At 39.0% G+C, this 24,422-nt stretch overlaps 1 protein-coding gene across 19 annotated transcripts in view; it reads left to right on the top strand.

Moving 5' to 3' along the window:
- The window catches only part of ZBTB20 (zinc finger and BTB domain containing 20), a 474,683-nt gene that overhangs the window by 230,068 nt on the left and 220,193 nt on the right, over positions 1–24,422 (top strand). For 17 of the 19 annotated variants that reach the window (XM_063148336.1, XM_063148332.1, XM_063148339.1 and 14 more), the window contains one exon: positions 12,825–12,888. The exons of the other annotated variants lie outside the window; for them this stretch is intronic. The gene's annotated coding sequence lies outside the window, so the exon portion shown is untranslated. The remainder of the gene's footprint in view (positions 1–12,824; positions 12,889–24,422) is intronic. 19 annotated transcript variants of the gene reach the window in all.

Raw genomic sequence — 24,422 nt, 5'->3', positions numbered from 1 at the left:
GTGGCCTAACTCTTGCCTTTTGATGACTAGCCTGAGGGAAACTGTTAGTGGTACCAACAGGGAATCCATCCCCTGACAGGATGGCAGTGATTTCACAACTGTGCCAACTATGCTTACATGGAAAAAAAACTCCCAGCAAAATAACAGCATAAATTGCTACTGCTTGCAAAGCTACAACAGCAGAGTAATGTAAAGGAAACTAATTGTATACAATCCTCTTGACTAGGCAGCCTGCTGAATAATAAACCTTCCCAAAGCTAGCAAGGCATATTCATGCAATAGCTGATGATTTTCTTTGTGCATGCCTCGGTTTATATTGTGTGCACTGCATATGTTTATATTTATACAAATGTTGCTGCTGAACAGAAGCCTGCTGTAAGCACCCATATTCTGGGTACGCCCGTATGTGTGTTTGTGTGTGTCTGTGTGTTTGTGTGCATGCACACATGTGTATGTATATATGTCTGTGTGTACGAGAAGCAGATGCACTGTAGGCAGAAAAAGCAGATAAATATAGATTCAGATAGAAGCAAAAGCCTATAAATATAGACACTATATAGAGTGAAAGCAGGCAGATCAGCACAGTTTCGCTATTACTTGCCTTCTGTGTAGTAAAAGAGTAGCTGACACTGACTAAGGGGATGACACTGTTGACTCTCAGCAAACAAAGTAAAAAGGTAAGAAAACTTCCTTCCAATATGAGCAGCAATTGTGACAGAAGATTTACTATATCTAAGAATTTGTTTAATATAAGTCAGTGTGTAGTTTCTTCTGAAGTTAAAGCATAGCATTTGTAATTTTTACCTTAAAATAAGTATGTAAAATAAAAATCCTGACCCACAGTCTGAAGAAGTGCTACCTCTAGTTTCTATTTTAATTTTAATTTGTAATAAGCCTCACACACTGTGCTTGTCAGCCTTCTGCTTCGGCTGTACAACCAATCTTCTTTGGTTCAGGTCCTACAGTCTCTCCAGATGAACTTGGGTGCTAGAGTACTGAGGAAAGCATTTAAGTGCAAAATTTATTTTCGGAAATAATGTTGAGTGTGTCCACATATACGTGTGTGTAAACGTTCTGGTTGTAAGTCTCTGATGCCTGTTTTAACATCTTTCTCTCTCTTTGGCTAATCCATATCTGTAATATAGGTAGTTAAAATCAGAAAAGTCTTTACTAGGGATAAAGAAAACTTTACAGCTATTCAGAGGATGAAAAGTCAGTTTTTTCTTATTCTATAGCTCTTTGATGAGCTTGTTCAGATAAATCAGGGTTGCTGCAAAATGCCTGAAACTTGTCAATGCTGTGTTTTATTTTTCTCTATATAATACAGGTAGAATCGAGCAGTTTGCAGCAAGAGGTTGGTGGCTGAGTCTGGCATTCTATTTCCAGCTTAACCACTTGCTTAGAGTGAGAACTTGCACAAATTCTTTAGAATCTATGAACTTATTTTCCCATTTGTGAGTAGAATTTTTAGTAAATGTGTCACAGAGTTGGGTAATTGAGTAATACCTTGTTTGGTTAATCGGTGTCATGATTCCACTGGAAGTACTCACAGGGCAGGATGTTCATAATAGTCTGTCTTTTTGTACAAAGTGCTCTGACAGTCCTGAGTGAAAATGAAGGGATAACTTCAGTAGGAAATACTGCTGATGATGTTTCGTGTTGTGTTACGAACAATTCATTTTTCTTAATTTATTTGTGTTCAAAATACATTTACTTTCTGAGTTTATTTACTATTTATTTTATTAATTTATTTGTGTTCAAAATAAACTGATTGGCTGGTGAGTATTGTCAAGTTTCAGTATTCTGAGGGACTTGCAGCAAAGCAGAGGAAAGGCAAACACCAGCGTGTGTATATTCATATTTGGACGAGCCATACTTAGTATGACAAAACAGAACCAAAGACAGAAAATTAAAATGTCAAGTGGTGAATGGCTTACTGTGGTATTTAGCTCATGTAATGCAGGTTTTCCTGAAGTATCCAGTTTAAAATCACTTTTCTCTGCAGATAAAAAAAGAAAAGGCAGCTCAGAATATCTGGGTTTTGCTCCTGAAATTATTACTTGGTTTGGTGCAAGCCATTTTCTGCTCAGCTTTCTTATGTTGATATCTGAAAATAAACTCTTCCAGGTATACTTTAACAAACTCAGTTTACACCACAGTTTCCTCTCATCTAGGTGCTTCTTGAAAATTGGATTTTTGAGCCACATGAAGTGTCCTGTGAAGGTGCCTGTTTTTACTGTATCTGTGGAGATACTTGTATCAAACTCAAAGAGGAGTTTGAAGTCATGTGCATATGATCAATGAGAAGCTCTGGGAAATGCCTAACTGATACAGGCACTTCCTCTTGTCCCTGAGCTTCTTGAAACAAGGAGCTGCAGCCTTGGTTCGGGTGCTGCAGCTCGTGTGGCTTTGGCAGCAGCAGCTCCAGCCCCTGGGCTGGGGGATGCTCTCAGCTCTGGGCACAGCTCTGACACCTCCAGTGCCCTCTGCACTTCAGGGATGCCTCAGGTGTGTCATCTGCCCATTGTCTGAATATCCTTGAGTTATTCAGGCTGCCTCAAGATGAAACCTGTGTGTTTTAGGAGTGGTGCAGGTGAATTAATGTGATAAATTACAGTACTTCAAAAATTAACCGGCCTATCCTGTAAATTCCTCTGAATCCCTCCTAGTATTTTCCAGTGTCTGCTGCACAGTATAAAAGTCACACTTGCCTCAAAACAAGATGTTGCTTTTAGGGAGCAAAACAGATATTAAGGGTTGTTGGACGAGGATTATACTGATCCAACAATTACTTTAGAAATACACTCTTTTCAAAATCTCACAGGGAATATCTGGAAGGAAAGTTATGCAATCCCAGAAAGCATTTACTGTGAATTATGAATTTTGTTTTCTGCTTCCTCTCCCTAATTCTGATAAATTAGTAACTACTTACCAGATTAAATTATAACATTAGATTGCTTTTGCAGGAGGGGAAATATAAGTTTAAATAAAAAAATTACTCTTGATCTAAAACCCCACGTTGATTTCAGTCTGGATCAGATCTTTGCAGCTGAGTTATAATCTTGAAAACTGATGTTTATTATGGAAACACTGACATAACCTCTATTCTTTTGGTTCTGGCAGACATGGCAAAACTATCCAGAGACCATTTTTTCGAAGTTATTTTCTAGTCTCCTTGGACTTTGCTTTCTGAGTCTTCGCCAATTTTATTGCCATTCATGTTGACTAAAACCCTCTTGGAAATATATCAGTCTGTAGGAACCATTAGGAAGTAACACCATTACACATGTTTAATAGGTTAGCGGAGGGGTGGGGAAAATTTAGCAACTTCTGCTGTGTCATGGTCATTCCAAAACAGTGGAGTCCAAAAGATTCATGTGAAAGAGAAGCTGGTAGGAGAAAAGTAAAGGTAAATTGCCAAGAAAAGCATTCTTGTTGTGAATTACTTTTGTTGCAAGTAAAGTCATGTTGCACAAGGTCTGCAAAGGTTTATTGATTCTTTAACTAGCAGGAACAGTTGGCAAGCATCCCTAGTATATTTCGGTTTTGTCTCTATCATTTTAATATTTTTTTATTATTCAATTTGCCATTAAAAGCCCATGGCAACCCAGCACTGGGCTTATGTCCTCCTACAGTCATTAAAAAGACAGAATCTGTTTTGAGAAACATTAAGTTTACATACAAAGTCGTGAAATCCTAGAGTAATAACTTGTTTATAACCTTAGTTTCTCCCTTATGATAGTCTTTAATAAGAAGTCACATTGTTTTTCTGCAAATACAGAGCTATAGTATCTTTGATACATGCAAAAGGCATCTGCTATTAATGTGTTTCACGAATCAAAACCCAAAAAATCTATCCAAACCAGCTGTCTAACGTAGTGAAAAATAATATTACTTTGTAGCTATGTTCTCTGGTAGGGAGAGAATCTACCAGAGACATTAAAGAATGTAATATACAATTAGATACAAATACAAGGGGTTTTAGCACCCACATGGGAGTTCTTTTAGGATTTTTTGACCTAAATGTGTATCCAAGATGGTATTCATAAAAGGTCTGGTAGGATTTTGTAGGTGTGTGTAATTTTAAAAGTTGAAGTATTTTCATGAGAGTAGAAACGTTTGTCTTGCAAGAAATCTAGCCAGTACTGACTTTACAAGTCCATTCGTATTTTCTGTTGTTTTCTGTGCTTTTTCTATAGATAGTTTCAGCTCTCTCTTTTTCCCTTTCCCTTAAATCTCTGGATGTTGATGTTTTTTTCTCATTCTGTATGTGCAAAACAGATGAACTTTTGTTTATTCAAGTTTTCGTGAAATTTAAGATTAGGTAAACATTAGAAGCAGAAAATTTGTGTAGTGAAGTTTCCAACATTTTTGAGTGACTGAAGGCAAATGGGTTATGATGGAAACTTTATTCAGCTTCACTTGATAGCCCTCAAGAACAGAATATACCAGCTCTGAACTCCCTTACTTCTATCCTCATATTTTCAGGTGAATCAGATCTCTGTTTGAACCTGATCTGTAGAGTCCACAGCTAGTTGCTTAGAATCTGACATGCTAAGAAGGGGTTAAAAATAGGTGTACTCTGGACAATGATAAAGCAAGCACAGCAGTGTTGGAGCTGCCCTTACCAATATCTGAGCTTGGCTTCTCTTAGCTGTTATTTCTTTCTTGAGTCTCTTTCTGTATCTGTTTTGTATAACATCCTGTAAAGCATTTTGTGCTTGTAAGTTGCATCCCATAAGATGAGGGTATACTAAGCATCAAGACTAAGTGTACAAATGGTGCTGAAAAATATGTTCTTTTTCACATGCAGTCTTGGCAGAAGAGTTCAGGCTTTCATTGTTTGATGTGCTGGTCCTCTGGTTCAGCCTTCATGAAATAACTCACTTTGCATAGCAACACTCCAAGTTTGCTTGTGGAGCATCATTTCTAATGGCTGCATGACAGGGAAGTAGAGTTTGCCTTCTGGGTCTCATTTCTTTCCCCCAGCACTCCTCTGGTGAGCAGAGGGAATATGCCTGAGCATGTTTTGAGTTGGCCCCATCTGAATTAATAAGTGCTTAATTCAGGTTGCATGACTAGGTGCCATTTAATGAAGACCTTATTCTTTTCCTTTAAGGGTCAGTTTCATTTTAAGACAGATCAGACTAGTTAGGCTGCACGTGACTTTTTGTGTAAAACATTTCTGGGTAATTTCAATGCAATTCCAGTTATGTGCAAACAAAATGAATAAGCATGTGCAAGACAGTGAATGAATGTTTTCTTTTCCTAACAGCCTGATAGAGATCCTGACTGCATGCTGGCTGATAGTACCATGTTAGTAGATGTGGACCTCGGTAAAAGAAAAAAAAATAAACAGAATAGTCAAAAACATTGCATATCTGTGTAATTTCCCTAAAATAGGGTTTGCCTGTCTTATAACATGGAGTTTTTGTTTGCTCACTGTGCTATTTTAGGACCTGTAAAAATGTCCGATGTCAGATCTGTGAAGAAAAAACCTGTTGCCTATTAAACGCAATCTGAAGAAAATAATATGGGGAATGTGTGTTTTCCAGTAAAGATAATGCAAAAGCAGTTTTAAGGGCATTGATACCTGATTTTTTGATTTATTTTTTTTTCTTAATCAGCACACTCGGTTTCATTTCTGGTACGAGGCTCAGTGTCTGCTGTGGCTTGTAATAAACTTCCTTTTAGTCTTCAATCTTTCAGCATCCTTTAAAGTATGTTAACATGCTTTGAAATCCCACTGACTTCATTTGAGAAATCCCCCACCCAATTAATAAATGGATGCCCAGGAGTCCAGTGTTATGCCAGCCTGGTGGTGTTCCCTTGGTTTGTGGGACCTAGTGTCTAGTGGGAGCCAGCAGAATCTGCCCAACCATGTCTCACCTTGGAGGCAGAGGATTCAGCAATGTGATGGGCATTCACCTGTGTGAATGAGACAATTCCTCCTACTGACTCAAAATTATTCTCATTAATGAGCTAGAGGCCTGTCTGTCTAGACTGATGACTCTGGGTGTGTGGAAAAGAGAGATCAACATGGATATTTTGGCAGGCTTAATAAGATAACAAAATAGGTTGAACTCCCCTCATTTCTGGTCTCTAATTCTCATATTTCTGTGTCACCCAATCATCTCAAAAAACCCAAGACTTTGTATTGCATACTATGCATGGTGTCTATGATTTCTGTGCTCCTGAAAGCCTAAAGTAGGTCCTAAAGAAATTAGTAAAAGGTTCATATATAGTATGACTTTAAAAAATAATTCTCTTTGTAACCTTAATGGACCTTCATGGTCAGTAAGAGCTTGCTAGGCATCTTTATACCTGGCACAAGTGTCACAATGACATTAATTGGTAGTTTTTTTGTAGTTTGTAAAAGGATTTGGTCATGGATGTATGGGAGGGAAACCTTACTTTTGGACAGAGGGGTTTGTGGGGTTTGTTGAGCATCCGCTCTTTTACCAAAGGGCATGAAAACAAAAAGGTTGGGGAAATTGCATTTATGTCAGAAAAGCACAGTTCTGTTTTCCCCCTCTCCATGGCACATGCCTTAGTGCACGTCCATGTCACCTCTGTGCACTGCTTTGCGTGTGTGTCGCTGCTCAGTGTGAGGAAGGAGTAGTGTAAATCGATAGTAAATGCTGGCCGCCCACTCCGTGCTGGGTTACGCAATAGCTCGTACCGCGTACACAGAGACAAAAAGGGAAAAAGCACACACAGGCTTTACATTCAAAAGCTCTTGCATAATTTTGCTTTTCTACAGCCCAAGAGAGGGAAAAAAAAAAAGGGGGAAATAACAGATGGAGAGACTTGCAGGGTTTTTTCCCTTTTCTCAGACTGAACAGAGGCGAGCTTGTTTAACTTCCATGGACATTTCTAATTGCCCCGTGCTGCAGATAAGCAAGGCAGTCTTGCTTATGCTTGAAAATAAGAATTTTTTCCAGCTTCCATGATGTGGTGCACTTCTCAGGTAATACAAGACAATCTGTTATGAAGTGTTTAAGGCTGAATTGGTTATTTGTTTAGTCATAATGAAAAAGAAAAAGAAACATCTCACTTCAGCTATTCGATACATGTTGCAAAGTGAAAGAGGAACGAGGAGTAAGTGAAGTTGGATTGCTTTCTCTGACATTAGTTTGAGCTCTTTTATTTTTAAATCTTTTTTCCTTTCTGAAAAGCAAAATATCTCTCACTGTAATATTTATGTAAAAAGCCAGTTATGTAACTCTCGGCTGCCTTTCGCTTTTGTTACCTCTCTGGACTGTACAGCTCCACTGTTTTTCCTGACGACAGATTGTATTAAAACCTGCAAATCCTGATGAAAGGAAAGAATGACTGGGTGCCCACAGCACAGACTTTAATTTTGAGCCTTTTTAAGGGCTTCAGGCTAGAAGACAATGGATTTGTTTAAGATCTGGTTTTGGCTGGAGGAATTCTTATTGAGTATTTTCTTGTCACAGTGTGCTCTGGAACATCCCTGGCTTCTGCACAGTGTTTCTGCCTCTCTCCTCCTCTCTCTTCTCCCCCTCCCTCCAACTTTTGGATGTATACAATGAAAGCTTTTTCTCTTTCCTCTCCTGACCTTAATGCAAGTGTCAGGTCAGTCTCTGTGTAACAGCAGCAAGTGCAGAAGAACAGTGAAATTGTAGGCTGTGTTGAACTTTAATAATTTCTGTTTTAAGTGATTGATGTCCATAAAGATCCAGAGATTCTTCTAATTAGAATTGGTGGGGATATTTTAAGTTACTTCCATCAAATGCAAGAAAAAGTACATATAGCCCTGCTAAAATAATAATTTTAAAAAAAGAAAAAATAGGCATTCTTCAGCTTCAAGAAAGGGAAGAAATGGGTCAGTAATAAAGAAAAGTTCATTTTTTCTTTCTTTTCTGTTCATATTACAGGAAGAATTTATTCCTGTAGCTATTGCAACCAATTTATTCCTAGTTGTATCCTCTGAGGATCTGACCTGTTTGTGGTTGTGAGCATTGTGTCAAGGTTTGTTTTCTTCTGCCCTTTATGAATCGTTCTTGTCTGCGTGCACATTCTTGGACAGATTCTTCCCCAGTGTAATGCTACTAATTCTGTTGATATGATGTCAGGAGTCTATTAGGTCAATTCTAAAGTTATAGGGCTCAATCTTCAGTTATTTTAAAGTGTTTCTCTGGCATTAGAAAAGAGCCATAAAATGAGTCTGCCTGTGAATTATGCCCACTTCAGGCATAATAGAAAAAAAATTTTGAAGCTGACATCTTTCAATAGTGATCCCTGAGACAAGCTTTAAATGAAACAGGGTTTTGTGAAAACAGGAAGTGGAATATTTTAAGCTCTGTAAGTATGTTTTTATCTGTGTAAATATATTTCACCAAACTCCTGGGGAGTACACATATATTCAGAAATGTATTGGAACACCTGATTCTGAAACCAGCCCTTGCTTTGGCTCTGGGCAAGGAAAACTTCTGCCTCCATTTGTGTCTCAGTATAGAATCACTTAGGGAATCACAATAGAACAGATATTGTTCTATTGTGCCTTTCAGAAGTATTACTATAAAATAGTAAACCTATTTTATTAGTTCTTGTGAAATCAGTTCAGATACATAGGGAGAAGGCATTGAAATATTTTGTAGAGGTTAAAAAATTATTTAAATTTCAGGCCTGTGTTGCCACACAGACCAAACTGTGGGCACTAACCATATATAAGATTTAATAACCCTATATATATACACCTATATAATGTAATGACAATATATAAATGAAAATAACCTTGGTCATCAGATGATTAAATTCTGGAACACTATCCTGTAGGAATTATAGGGCCTGAAAACCTATGTATTTGTAAGGTGTGGCTGAATCAGCATATCCGTAGCAGTTTATAACATGCATGCAGTAGAGGAGAGAACCTCCTTAAAATCCCTTATCCTGGTCCCTCATAGCTGTCAGCCCTTTATAAAATGCTTGGAAGATTTAAATGGTGTAACTTTACAGAGAACATGCTCAGTAATGAGTCCAGTGTTTGACTTAATCAAAAGAGTGATCATTTGTCTTTGAGTGAAAATTACTTTCTGCTTGTCTTTTCAGAGTCTCAGTCTGTAAGTTTTTCGTCGGCGCTGATTGCAATGGGAGACTTATTTGGAATTGGTGTACAAAACCTGATAACTTTTAATGGCAGACAAGCAATTTTCCCTCTTAAAGGCATCTGCTTGCTTTTCAGTTACTGAGACATTTCTCTGCGTGTCACTGGGTTACCCCTAACTTCCCAGGTCTTCAGTCCCCAGCTTTGCTTTGTATGCTTGGGTGGGCTGCTATCAAGACACTAACCTTCCTTAATGGTCAAACAAACATTTAATTATTTCCTGAGTATTTTCTCGTTTAAAAAGGGAAAAGCCCTTGTAAATGCCTGCTGCTAAAACTCTGGTTATATATGCACGGTTGAACAGCAACCAGAACGAGGGAATTTTGTGTGTTCTGCAGAATGGAAATCTAATTTTAATTTATGGAGGAGAGGGTGATTTGACTTGACCAGATGCTAGACATGCAACCTGTGAAACTTCTGTCTGCCTAAATTCATAGGCAAAATAGGCAAAAGGGATGGTTTGAACAGTTTCTCAAATGAGATGTTAATATTCAGTTTTAATGAATAAGTCTTCACTTCACAACTTAAAAAGACTCTGCTATTTTATTTTTAAACATAAGCTGTTTGAGTCCTGTCTCTGTGAAGATCTGTGCCTTAGTTTTCTTAAATTCAAGTTTGTTATTTTAGAGAAAAGGTTAAATATGAACCCTAAAGATTTAAAAACAGCAACAAAAATGAAAAGAGCTCTACATTAATTTTTATTTCAAAATTTCATTATTTCTCTTCCCTGACACATACTTAGGGTTGGGTATTTTTGAAAAATAGCTAGCTAAATTATTTTGCTGTATCCAGCAATGTGCTGAATTAGCTATGGTAGGCTTTTTATCTAGCAATTATTCTGCAAGGTTTCCTTCCTCCCTCCCTCCCTCCCTCCCTCCCTTCCTCAGAACAGTCATTTTTGCAACTCTCACACTTTGGTTGAAGTTTATGACAATTTTGTGTCCTTCACTATCAGTAATTCATTGCTAGCACCTTCAGTAGTTCCACTGGTCTTTTTGCCTTGCAGAAGTCCCTAGAAAATGCTGCAAGAAGCAATGTTTTTGGAGTAATTGTAACAGAACTATCAGGCCTAGCTGCACTGAATGTTCCTGCAGCCCTCCTTTTCAAGTCTGTTATCTTCCACATTCACAGCAAACAGCACAGCTGGCTCGTTTCTCCTGGAGAGAACCCGGAGCTCTTGCCCCTGCTGTTTAACCCCTGCGTGCAGGTGGGCTGTGACACCTGTGGGGAAGGGTCACCCGAGTCCAGCAGGGCGGAGGAGCTGTGGGCATGTGTGCAGTGCTGCGAGCAGGGCCAGCACCTAGCTGCTCCTGCTTTTGCCTCTGTGCCCTGGGTAATGTCTTCGTGCTGGCACCAAAGGAAGCAAGGGCTCTGCTTGGGCTGAGCGCCTCCATCAGGGAGCCCCAGGAGGGGATGCTCCGTGCTGTGCTGTCTGTCAGAACCCCTGTGGCGAAGGAGAGCATCCTTGTTTGCTCATGGATTTGTTCCCTGGACGTCTGGTCTCATCGCTGCCAGCTACTGAATGCTCATGGCTTGCGTGGGGAGGATGTTTAAGCTCTCTTCACTTTGTTGATGCAGAGGCTTAAAAACAACTCTTTAAGAAGTGACCTTGAATATCTGTAGTAGAAGAGAGCAGGGAGCTGGACTTGATGATCTGGAAAGTGTGCTTCAGGGTAAAATCTTGTAAAAAAACCTAAATATTTCAGTTAGTTCAGTTTCTGTGGGGACTCGGTTTGAGGTATTACTTCATAATTTCAACCGAAGAAACCTCTGACTTGTGTGACTTTTTGGACTCGTGATGAAAGTCACCCCTTTAGGGAAGTTCTGGCAGAGATGAGATACAAAGAGAGTTTGTGTGTGTAAGCAGCTGAGAGGATTGCTCGTTCCTGAGTTTGTGCTGATTTATATGTGACTGGTTGCAGCAGAATAGATGGACTGGCTGCTCTGACTGCACTGTGAATGAGAGAAAAATACACTCCGTTGATAATGTTTTAAATCAAAATAAATAATGACGCTCTCCTTCATGGAAGGATTGTGAAAGGATATTAACAGAAGACAGTGCAGAAAGCATCTGAAACCACCTTTGTCTATAGTTCCCACTACATATATTTCTTAAACTGTTTTTCTCTTCACATTTTTTTATTAAATATCTTGGTTGCCCTCACCCCCTTACACCACTGGAACAAAAAAATGACAAAGTTTCAATCCCATCTTCTACGTTCCATCCAAATATACATTCCTGATCAGAAAGGGTCAGTTGCCGCTGAGGCTGGAAATGGCCTGTTCTGCTTTGAGGAAGGGGGAGGCAGATAACTAATGGTTGCTCAGGCTGTCATGTTTCTGAGAATCAGCTGTTTTTTCTTTATACTGCAAAGATTAAACAAAGAATGTTAAACATTTCCCAATTTAGCATTTATAATGGAAAGCGGCTGTAGGGCCACAGCTTGCTGCTGCAAGGGCAGGCGTTCATACGAGGAGTTCTTAAAAGGGCTTTTATTTCCTTTGAAGGCCTGTCCAGCCTCCCAGCCCGGCCGCTGTGCTTTGCAATCAGGTGGAGGCAGCTTTAAATTTTTACTTTCATTAAGTAGGAGATAATTTATGTTTGGAAATGAAAGTTAAAACATCTCAACCATCTGCAAAGTGGAGGAGGAAGCAGTGGGTTTCTTTAACTTTTCAAATTTCTACAATCCTTTTTCACATCAACAGGCAAGCAAAAATTATCTTTCAGAGCTCCTATTAGTAATAATACATAGTATTAATGATCCAATTTCTTAGCTTCAGTTCTTTGTCTTAGTTTCTAAGATATACCTGTTGGGTAAGTTCAGTCACCTTTATACTTGTATCCAGCTCAGGAGTTTAGAAACAAAAAGTTGTAGTCTGAAGTGCAGCAAAATCAAATTTTTTGACCTCCAGACAGCCTAACTTTTTCTGTACCATTTCATTAGAGGTTAAGTGGAGCACTCTGACTTTCTGTTTGTCACAGTAAAGACAAAGAACACTTAAGGCTGACTGGTGAATAAAAAGAAAAAAAAAGGGGGAATGACATTTTTTTCTATACTGTCATTGCATATACTTCTATCATGTATGTTTATCACCCTTTCTTATTTTTCAGTTTTACTTGAACAGTTTATAGTAGAGAAAAATAAATTGTTCAGTCTTTCTTGGTTAAGAATTTCACTTTTATGCTAATATGTATCTTATTTCCTGTCAGAATGAAATAAGTGTCATTACAGTTAGTTGGGTTTTATTAAAAGAGCAGCTAAAAATGTCCTTTGCCTGCCTCTCCATTGGCTAGTTTTCAAAAATACAGTAGTCCTCTGTCATCTCATAGGGACAAGATCTAAACTTCTTATATAATTAAACCATTTTCAGAAAAAAATATTTCTGGTTTCTTGTATAAACTGTAAGCACCGTAAAGAAATCAGATATCCATTTTTTGCCTTCTTCAGCCTGCCTGCAAGTAGATTTTGTCTAAACAAAATAGCTTTGTACTCAGCTGTCACAAACATTTGTGTATTACTTGGATGTCTACATGTGTAATTTCATTTGCCTCCTTCAGTAGCTTAAATATGTTTGTAGATGCTTGCCCACCTTTTAATTTCTTAAGGCAAGCTTTTTGCTATGATTTTTTTTAATAACTCAAAGTTTGGGTATAAAAAATATTTCAATCTTCTTGTGATTACATTTCTTACAGAATGTTGGAATTTTTGGACTGTGCATCTGTTTAGGCACGTGGAGAAAGACAAGACTGAGATCATGTAAGTCATGAAACTGAGGGTGAATAATCCATACTTTGTTCTTTCATAATTTTTTCAATTTATACCCAGATGCAAGTAATAAACCAAAATGAAGAAAAAAATCAACTAGTTAGCTTTTATTTTAAAGTGATTAATGAAAAGCAAAGTTCAAATGAGGCCACAAATCCTGGTGGTGCACAATGGGTTGATTTATTTTGTAAATAGACCATGGATAATTAACCATAAAACAAATCTTTTCTTTTTTTTTTCTTTTTCTTTTCTTTTTTTTTTTTTCTTTTTAAATTGCATAATGACACTGGTTTCTTTTAGTTGCTGTGAGTTGCACAGAGGGATAACGACTTATTCACAACTGGTTACAACTAGTTACAGCCAAGAAAAGAAAAATCCCAGAGCAAAGAGAAGAAGAAGGCTGTTAAATCCCTAATGCACTTGCAGTTTCACAGTGAGGCATTTGCTAGTGGCTACAGACTGGGAAAAGCCAGAGTAGATATTTACAGACTCTAATGGCGCTTGCCGTGTTGTCCCATGCTTTGGCTCAAAACTCACAAGAAGAAGACAGCTCCTGCAGCTGGCCTTGTAGTCCACAATTTTGCATTGACTTCTAAATAGAATTATTTGTGCTTTGTTGCAAGTTTCCATTATGTGTCTTCTTACTCTGACACTGAGGGAAGAGTCTTCTGGATAGTCATAGTCTGACTTGCTGCCAAGTCCTCTTGTGAGCCAGAGAATGATGCTAGCTTTTCAGATATGTGATATGAGAAAACTGTCTGCCCAACATCCCCAAAATTTGTCTCTTCATAATCCACAGTCATCTGTGGAAGGGATCTCTGATGCCCAAGAAGGAGAAGGTCCAATTTGTTGTGAAAGTACATTCACTTCTAATTAAAACTACCAGCTGGGATTACAGCCCTGGAGATTGTAAATAAAGTAGAGCATGAGACGTTCAGATTATAATATGGCCACTTTTGTGGTGGTTTGTAATAGTTGCCAGTACTTAGATTTGCTCATCTCATGCCAATTTATTAGAGTGAAGAGAAGGATCATGTAGGTAACAGTCAATATGCAAAAGGTTGGAGTTGCCACACAGCAACTGACTATGGACGCCTTAACTTGCTCTCACATGCCACGTGTACCTTAAAATGCTTTTGACTGTATTTGTAAGACCTGCAATTCACACAAAGCTAAAATCTGTGTTCATGTTTCCTGTTGGTGCAGCTGTGCTGTGTTTCACAGATGGTGACTCTAAGGGACTTGCAAAAAGCCATCCTCACTCCAAACAATGGCCTGGGCAGGCAGAGGTAGTGGGTAAAAGTGATTATCACTGGTATTGTTTTAGCTATGCTGACTCAGGTTGTTACAGCAAGGTTACAGACTGGTGTTGGTAAGAGTTCTATCCGACCCTGATTTGTGGGCATGCGATTTCTTCTGCAAATATTGAGAATTTCTTTGTCAGAATGTACTGCGAGACTGAGGAGAGGAGAAGCAGATTATTCATGTCTGACCATCACCTCCACCTGCTTGAGCTTAGTGCAGATAACTGGGAAGAAGGGTTCTGTGTTTTTAATCTAGACCCCAGTTACAAGGCAGGATCTTAGATCAGTGCTTTGAACTCACAACTAGAGAACTGATGAGTTGCCACTGTGTTGCTGACACTGGTAACTACAACACATGGGCTGCCACTTGTAAGCTGCTTTTAGACCAAAGAGTCAATTTAAAATAGTATTTAGTTTGAGCAAGAGGCTTCTGTTGTGGGAGGGAGTCATGCTGGGGGCAACATTAGCATTGTACTTAAAAGCAACATTGCAGTGAAGACAAGACCCCAAAAATAAGTTAATTCTCCAAGGCTCAATACAGTCTTTGGCTTCTCTACAGGTCCTCTTGGAAGGGAAGCCAGCCAAGGTCCACTGTGGTAGTGCTAAAAGGATGAGCCTGGCCCATGGCATTCCCTTTGAAACTGCTTTTTGTTAGGCTTGTGCTTCTGGGAAGTGTGGCAATGTATGGAATCTGCTACTTACTGTTTATGGGTTAGACCTTGATTTTATTGACTAACAGAGTCCTTGTATCTTGTGACCATCTTTTTCTGTGCTTTGCATCATGCCAAAGAGACAGGGGAGTGGTGTTGGCATGTCTTTGTATGAATAGGTCTGTCATTAAATATTTGAAATAGAAACATCTGAAATAGATCTTGCCTGAGAAGAACAATGGGATAACTAGAGAAAACCAGTTTTCTCCAAATTTGCTTTTGGGGCTGGGAGTTTTAAGCAAACAGAAAGAGAGAAAGAAAGAAAGAGAGAAAGAGAGAGAGAAAGAGAGAGAGAAAGAGAGAAAGAGAGAGAAAGAAAGAAAGAAAGAAAGAAAGAAAGAAAGAAAGAAAGAAAGAAAGAAAGAAAGAAAGAAAGAAAGAAAGAAAGAAAGAAAGAAAGAAAGAAAGAAAGAAAGAAAGAAAGAAAGAAAGAACAAAGAGAGCAGGTTAGTGCATGGGCTTAAAAACAACAAACCCAGGGAGGCGTGAAGGGAGACACAAGGAAAGTTAAAAGAGAAGAGTGGAGGGATGCTTAGCAGAGGGAGGGGTTTTCTTGTTTGTTTGTTTGTTTTAATAACTAAGACCAGCTAAGGGAGAGGGAAGCTGCTGGTAAAAGGATTGAAAGTCTTTGTTCAGAAGAGGTGCTGTTTTGTAAAGGGAACCTTTTTCACTTGATGTGGGTCTAGCCCAAGGACCATTGACTGCTAGTGGTGAGGATGCTGAGGCACGGACATGCATTTGGGTATTTCTCGTCTTCTGTGGTCTCTAAATCTGTATTTTTATTTTGTGCAGGTTGAGGATTCAGTCATCTTCCTTAGGCAGTTCCTCTGAAATTCTACTGTTAGGAAAGGGTTACAGGCAGCCTTTGCTGCAGGCACACACGAGATGAAGGGCAGGGTTTTCAATTCCTTTCAGACTGTGGAAAGTGTCAGCACATGGGTCCAGTATGCAGAACACAAATTCAACAGTCTGCTTGGTGTGCAACAGGAAAAGCTCTGTTAGAATAAATTGTAGTTCAAGCTTTTGAACAAGCCTTTGTGTTTTTCTCCTGTGCTAATAACCTATTGGTGAGGATATGCAAGCCAAACTCCTTTTATTTTAGCCACTCTTATCTCCTCCCAAGTACCTCTCCCCAAATCTAATACCTAAAAACTCCACAAGAAAGTTAATCCCAACAGTTTTCTCCAAGATTTTGCCCATCTCAACCTTGCCAAGTGTGTGGCATCTGATGTTGTAGTAGGCAGGTTCAAGTTCTGATGCTTTCATGGGGAACTAAGCAGTACAGTTGTTTGAATACTTCTCCAAGCACTACATTCAGAAATTCACTTTATAAGAAACAAAAATTTTTTGGTTCTCACTGATATTCTGACCATGTTACAGAAACCCCTCACCAAATGACATGGGAGACAACCACTTCCCGTAAGCACCTCAGTGCTGAAACAGCCAGGGGTGACTGGGAATGATGGGCTGGGCTTCAGCTCTCCTTCTGGTCTTCCTAAAGGAACAGTTTCATGTGTTGGCACTCCTGCTGCTATCTGATCTGGGTGAAAGCCCTCAGTTCTTCCCTGTTTAGGCTAAGACTTGTCTTATAGTTTCAGTCAAGCTTCACATGACTTCATGGTATTTTGCATTTTAGTAATTTGCAAATGTATGAACAGTGATCAAGAGACTTCTTGGCAGGTAAAACAAACAGTTAAAGGAATTTTAGATGTTAAATATCTTATTAATCCCAACTACTCTTACATTCTTCTACTGGTTAAGTTTGAGGTTAAAGGGCAGAGCAGAAACAACTGATATTCCCCTCCTTTCTCCTCACTTCAGATTCTTCTGTAGGAGTAGGACAGTCTGTGACTCTCAGTCTGCTGCTTTAACCTGCTCAGAACTGCTTCTGATACTTCCCCAAATGGCAGCAGTAATGAATGGTACTTGACCCAGCAAGATGTGTGTTAGTTATTACATAACTGGCTGTCTGAAAAAGCCTCTTACCTTTCCTACATCAGTAAGCTCCACCAGCTCTTGGACAAGAGCAGCATATCAGCTGGATTCTTAATAATAATTAGATTGTCACTGATATATTGGTAGTATTGCAGAGGTATCACAAGCTTCTGAGGCTCACTAAAGTGTACTGAAGGTCTGGACTAAAAGTATTAAAAAATAGATACTAGTATTCTCTTTGTGTGCAAATACTAGTACATTTAAAAAAAATACTTCCAGGATTCTTATTTGTTTTTTCTATTCATATTTCCAGATAAAGCTTTTTGGCATTTGTGGAGCAGAAATGCATTTGTTTCAAACTTTTATTTCAAAAATGTATTTAATGTTCTAATATAAAATTTAAATCAAAACTGAGAGTAGCTATCAAAACAAAATTATTTTGTCAAAACAACACTCAATTGATTGAAATGATTTTTTATTTTTGTTTCGTTGGTAACTTTGCAATGCAGTGTTTAATTCAACTGTGAAACAAAAGCAAATTTCAAAGTCTAGTTATCCTGTGAAGCAAAAATATTGGGTTGTGTCTGGGCTATTCTAGATGGTGCTTAAAGGAGTGCTTCTTTAGAATTCTACTGAATCTTTTTAATAAAGAAAAATAATAAAAAGTGTGAGGACACAACAGGACGAGAGTAAGGAGGCCTCAAGCTGTGCCAGGGTTCAAGGTGGACCTTGGAACCATTTTTTCACTGAAAAGGTTGTAAAGCATTGCAGTGGGCTGCCCAGGGAAGTGGTGGGGCCACCATCCCTGAAAGCACTCAAAGAGCAACTGGATGTGGCACTTAATGCTGTGGTTTAATTGGCACGGTGGTGTTGAGTCAAAGGTTGGACTCAATGATCTTGGAGGTCTTTTCCCACCTAAATATTTCTCAGACCCTTAGACTATGCTGAAATCTTCTTGTATTGATGTTATTCTATCTTTGTTCAGTAACAGTTGATCAGAATCCATCTCTCTAACTGTATGTAGATCTCCCCTGGAAATGTATTCTGTGTTTCTGCTCAGCAAATTGGGAAGTCTCTGATACTGTGTCAGCTCTCCTGACTGCCATCTCTGTGGGCTGGTTACAAATCCGATTCTGAGTGCCCATCTGAGTCCAGCTGCTTGCAAAGGGAGCAAACAGTTGAAGGTAATGACAGTGTGAGTGTAAAGCTAATATTAGTTAATATTAGTGTATTCTCTTTATTTGTTACTTCTTAGATTTGATTTAAAAGGGACCTTCCCTTAGAAGAACACATTCTGGTTATTGCTTTGCATCTTTTCTTATCCTGTATAACACCCATAACACATTATCTATTTTTCTTCCTCATGTAGAGGCTGTATACTTAAATAGTGAAATTCTTCTGGCAGCAGTCTTGTCAAGGGCCACAATGTGGTAGATGCCTTGGGGACATTTTACTTTATAGATTACTGCTTCGTCTAAGTTTAAATTCTTCAGGATTGGCCTAAATCAGTTTCAGTGAGAGCACTCCACAAAAGAAAAACATGAATATAAGGGGGGCGTGTTAGACACATAAGGGCAAGGGTGAAGATTAAAAGCACAGAAAATGGTTAAGAATTGTTCTCTTGCCGGAAAATATAAAGCATCTGACCTTGTCTGAACAGTGTGATGATCCGTATTTTTCGAAGGACTGAGCTGCTTAACCCACTTGTGATACCTTGGTTATTCAGCTCTGTCTGCCTTGAGCATGGATAGATACAATGAGTTTGTATTCCTTGAAAACATCAGCAGTGCAACTTCTGTAAGTTTGGGATAGATCAGTGAACAATTGATCACCCATTCAATAGAAGTTGTGGTTCTGCTAACTTTGGAGTTCTCACTCCCATTAGAGGTAAACAGAAGGTGACAAAGTAATACCAATTGAACATTTTTTTCCCCATTCATTTGACCACCTAACCTATTGTTTATGTTTTTCAAACCAGAAAAGAGGTATTTCGTGATACAGAAAAGCTGCTTTAAGTAAATATATATTGGAGCAATAGTGCAATAGTGTTGTTGGTTCAGTATTTCTCTGTAAACAGGCCTGTGGCAAGACAGAGAGAAAGGTATGCTTTGAACAGCACCTGTTTCCTGTATTCACTAGGATTTTTTTACATGCTTAATCACATAACCTACTGTATCAACATAAATTAAATTTAGTCTTAAGAAGACTGATTTTACCTGAGGAATACATTTTGCACCGGTCTTGGACATAAAGGGTTGGGATATTAATGTATTTAGGCCTTAAAAAGTACAAAAATAAAAGCTCCCCCACCTCAGAGTTCAGTAAATAAAGAAATAAAACAGTTTATGTTGTGGACACACTCTCAGTATTTCCTGCACACTGGTGGAGCAGCGCACATCACAAGGATAATAATATAAGCAGTAAAATACCCCAAGCAAACAGAAAGCATCTGTAGGTCTTGCCTTGCTGGCTGATATTATTGGGATGGTTGTTTTCAGCTTACCATGCCATTAATGCTTTGCAAATGTATATGTGCATGCTGAGGGTTGGTCAGGAATTGAACTGTGTTTATAATGGTTCTATTCAATTGCTGCATTGTGCCTGGATGCCTGCAGATATGTAAGAGCACAGGAAAGGTACTCAAGAAACTATTAGACCATGGCTGGTCTACCAGCCTTAGTCACAGGAGAATGTAATGGGCCATAAACAGGATGTAAAGAACCATTTGGGAAGATGTTTGGAGAAGTTCTGGCATGTAACTCATGAGATGTTTATTAGTGGATGTCCCCACAATTCTTGTTGAAAACAGATGAAGTTCCTTTGGAATGTGTATCGAGCCTCATCTAAGCTCTGTCCTTGGCTTTAGCAGGCTGGGGATCAAGTTCATGTTGGAAATTCTCAATTCACACTGCTGTCAGAACCCATGACTCTTGTTCCAGCTGTTGCAGCCTGTGCTGCCTTCAACCCCAGATCAGCACTGGCAGTACAGCTCTCCTGGCTGCAGATACAGAAGCTAGAAAATGTCCAATGTTTACTTGGTTTTAAGTGTTACTTGATGGAATCACCTCTGGTAATATGAGTTTGGAGAACACTGAGATCTCCTGATCTTTTTGTTCAGTCTTTCCTTGTAGAGGTAAATGGGCCATATTGCTTGGAAATGGCAATTGTAAGCATAATTCCAAAAGGGTTCCTCATAGGAGGATTTTAGCAACACAGGTAATGAAGCCCTGCTAAGAAGGCAGTCTCCCTTTCAAGAATCAATGGTCCTCAGGTCAAGAAGTCAGAGACTTTCCCAAAAGTTAATTTGGGCAATAGAAATGAATTTATCCTACTGGCTCCGAAAGAGCTATTAGCAGTACACATCCATAGAATTGTCTTCCTGGTTGTGTGCATTTAGGTTAGTTCTGGATTCCCTTTTCAGACTCAACTGTTTACCAGAAATATGGCAGCAGCTTCAAAAATTGCTGATTCCTGTCTCAGGCATAACGAATTTCACAGTATATTCTTTAATTCCTATTTCTATAGCAGTTTGTAAAGCATCTTCACTTACAGGTTTTTAGTATTCAGTGAGAAATAAATTTGGGAATAGGGTCTTTCAGGTAAGGGGCCTGTTGCAGAAGTTTCTAAGTCCTTTAGTCATTGCATTGTACAAGAACGTCAGATTTTTGCAACTGAAACTTCTGAAAGATTCATATAAAAATGAGATTGCTGTATTTATGGGAAAATCTTGATATCATCTTGCTGTTATGTGAGGCATTTAAGAAATCCTGAAATATCTTTAAAGATAAAACAATGAGAAGCCGCTTACCTCATGACATAATAAGGCAAAATAAGGTCAGGAAAAAAGTCATGGTTGCAGTTCCAGCAACAGAACTGAATGAGTTATTTGTAAGAAATAATTTATTTGCCAAATGCAGCTTTTCTTGTCCCATCAAATATACACAAGTTGATCAGTCTTTTTGATTCAGGAATCGTTGGAATTTATTCGATGACTGCTTTCAAAACTTATATTCTATGGACTCTCTGTAAAGGGAGGTGAAGGAAGGATGGCTGTGGTTTTAATACTATTTGCAAAAGCCTATTCTGTAATTTTCCTCTCTGGCATCCATCTTATAAATTTGCATTACATGATGCCAGGCATTTAGGAGTCTATAGTTTTGATGAAAGGTAGTAACAAGTTCAGCTTTCATACAAGAGTTAATGTTTGTGCAGCAAGAGTTAATGTTTAGCAGATAGGAGGCTTCACACAGGTGTCTGCATTCTCAAATGTCCTTTATATTATATTTATTTTATTAACCCTATGACTGAAGTGGTAAACAATAAATAGAAAAAGGAGGTCATGATGTTGCATGGATGAAGTGAGGAACAGGGTGTGATAATTTCATGAGTGCCCTGATTCAGAAGCTCAGGGTGAAGCTAGATGCTTTTTTTCACTGCACATAAGGGCAGAAACATGTCATAAGTAGTTGCTGGTGTGCTGCATTCATGAAAAAAGCACAGCATTCACTTTCCAGCCACCAGAGAGTAAAGGAAAGACAGAGAGCTGCAGACATCTGTTACTGTGTTTGCTTACCTACCCCTGTTCCTGGAGGTTTTGAAGCAGGATTTGAAAAGTGCATGTGACAGTCATTGTTTCTGGCCATACTTTACAACAAACTACTGACTTTAAAGGGCCAAAATTGGACCTGCATTGTTTAGCCAGTGGTACACACAGGGCACTGTCAGCAAAAAGGCTGGGAATAAAATTTAGTTCCTAGTTGCCTGGCTATTATTTAGAACATATCTGATTTAAAATCTATTTTCTGCATACCCTTGCGTGCATATTTGTTGGCACATGTGCTTCTTGCCATTATGGGGCAGATCCCATAGATTTTCTGCGTCATTAGTACAGAGAGCCAGTCATTAAAAAAACAAAACAAAAAGCTTATTTGCCTGAGCCGTTAAGATTTTTTCTCACAGTTCTGCCTGTGGCGCCTGTCACTAGCAGTCAAATAAGGACAATTTTACCATTCTCTCCTGCTGCTCTAATTTTTTTTTTCAGTGCCAGTACATGTATTTGTTATTCTTTATAACTCCCTTTGAAGTTGGGAATCCAAGGGGAATCTAAAACCGACCAGATGTTTCTGCTGCTGGAGACACAGAAGACAGCAAGGATTAAGTTTAACTGAAACTCAGTTCTCTGCAAAACCCCATTACAGTGAGAATTCTTCCTGAGTTAATTTTATTTATTATTTATATTTGCACTTGCCATCCTTGTTAGGTGATACCTCAAGTCATCTGGCCTGGGAGAAAAATGGATGATTTATCCAAGTAAATAGTGTATCAGCAGCTGCCTGCATTGATTTCCCTTATGGGGTTTCAGTTCCATTACACTGCATATTTCCCACCCACACTCTTTATACAGTATTTCATGTTGAGGAAAATCATTCCCATCTCTGTAACTTCAGAGAACAGATATGTGGAACCATCCAGGGAGAGGGCAGTGCAACTCCTGTGTGCGTGGGGAGGGGTGACATACTTAAGAAGGTACTGGCCAGAAAACAGCATGAGATTTTTAACTCCTTCTTCTGTCATGGCTGAAAGATGAGAGGAAGGAATAAAAGCGCACATGGGAGACTGGGTATGAGAAAGAAGGGCTGTGCTAACCTCCTCGAAGTGAGAGCAGCAGTTATCTCTCAGGTGGGAAAGGACAGGAAGAAATAGTTTTGTTTACTTCTGAGTTCAAGTAAGATGCTCTTGAAGCTGCAAGACAAGAAAAAACAAGAAAAAAGTTTTAAAATAGTCTGTGATATTAAATATGTGTAGTCCTGTGCAGTATCCATCTCCAGATTAGGCGGTGGGCAATCCTGCTGGCCTGCTTCTGCAGTCATGAGAAGCAACCCACGAGAGAAAGGAGTGCATGTTCAGGCTTCACGAAGGTCCAAATGGGAAGGCAGAAGCAGAACAAGACCTTGGTCTCTCTTTACCTTGGGCATGGCTTAAGATAAAGTTTGGATCCACTTTCATATTTTAAACACTTCTGATTTCTGGAGCACTGGTTCCCAAGTTATCTCACCTGAGTTTGTGGGACGGCCTGTCCCAGTTCTCGTCTGTCACACCCATACGTAGCTAGTGAGCGTGCTGATACCATTCAGTTGAGTTGGAAAGAACTGAAAAGCTGATTTGTTTTCTACAGAATGGGTATCTAAGGAGTGGAGAAGAACCCAGAGTAGTGCTCCTGCTGAGGGAAAAACAAGCAGAACTTATCAGCTAAGCATGTTTGGCAGAGGACAGTTGTCTGGTCAGCACAGAAGAGCCACAGCACAGGCTGTCTTCTGCTCACCGAGAACATTATCTTTGTTCTGGGAGAGAGAACCAAAGTCAATCGTACTCCTCTTCTCTGCTGCTTATTGCAGCTCTGATTGCAAATCTGTAGGAAGACAGACTTTATCAGTATCTGTTTTATGTCTGAGCTGGTTTGGTTTACTGAAATCCAGTCCTCTTTCATGTTGATAAGTCAAGGTACATGTCTGGCAGATAGTGTTTTCCCTTTCCTATCTGCTATGGGATTCCAGCAGCTCTTCCCTGATTTTTCTCTGGATGGATTCACTTGATTGTTTCACACCAAATCTCACTGCTTCTCAAGTCTTGATGTCACAGCCACCATAACTGAGAAATAGTGTTGGACTCTGCCTAAGTTTCTCTTCTAATTGGCCAGATGGATTGCTAACACCTTCACTGAGGCACTGTCTTCCATCATTCGCTGTTGGAGTTGCTGCCTAATATTGCAAGGCCCTACACACCACGTTAATTTGTTTTTAAACAGGAAAATCAAAAGCCTGGTAATTGTATAGAGCCTCCCAATGAACACCAGGTAAAATGTATGCATGGTAACAAGCTCTCTTCAGAACAGCAGAAGGGAGTGGAGCAAATGATTTGCTAGCATCTATACTTACTTAAAGCTGCTTTTCTGATTTCAAAAAATAAAAAGAAATTAAGTCCTGGAAGCACTGGGTGATTTGTATTTGGGATATTCTGTAAGGTTTTGAGGAAAGATAAAAAGAAAAAAGTAATCACATGTTTTTTATATTTTAAGGACCTGAATTTCCCAGCTTTGTATTAAAGGGAAACAGGTTAAAATCAGAGAATTTTGGACTTATGTATTTTCTCTTCTTTATTTTTTTGTCAAGGCATCAAGGCAGATGGTATGAAAAGCATTTATATTGGTCTCTTTGCTGACGGAGCTTTACCTAATAATCCAGGACTTGGAACTGGGTGCTTCAATAAAAACACTTTCTGAGAGATTTTTCCACTCAAAGCACCAGGAGAAGTTTTTTAATTGACAACATCAAAAATTAGTATCCTGCCAGGACTACATTTCTTTGCACCTTATTACCCAGAACAAAAGATTAATATGTTCTCATTCTGAGCAGGAGAGTTTTCAATAATTTTTTCCTTAATTAAACCAAAAATGAAGTGAAATGGTTTACCACAGGATTGTGAGAGTGAAGTGACGAAAAGCCCAATTCCATCTGTGATGTGCTGACCCTGTCTGGTCTGTAGGGTCCCACCAAAGCTACTCTATAACTCCCTTCCT

Source organism: Melospiza melodia, chromosome 2, assembly GCF_035770615.1.
Source record: "Melospiza melodia melodia isolate bMelMel2 chromosome 2, bMelMel2.pri, whole genome shotgun sequence".
NCBI classification, from domain to species: Eukaryota; Metazoa; Chordata; class Aves; order Passeriformes; family Passerellidae; genus Melospiza; species Melospiza melodia.
The sequence above is the reverse complement of the archived record's forward strand: the minus strand, read 5'-3'. Positions and strand labels throughout refer to the sequence as shown.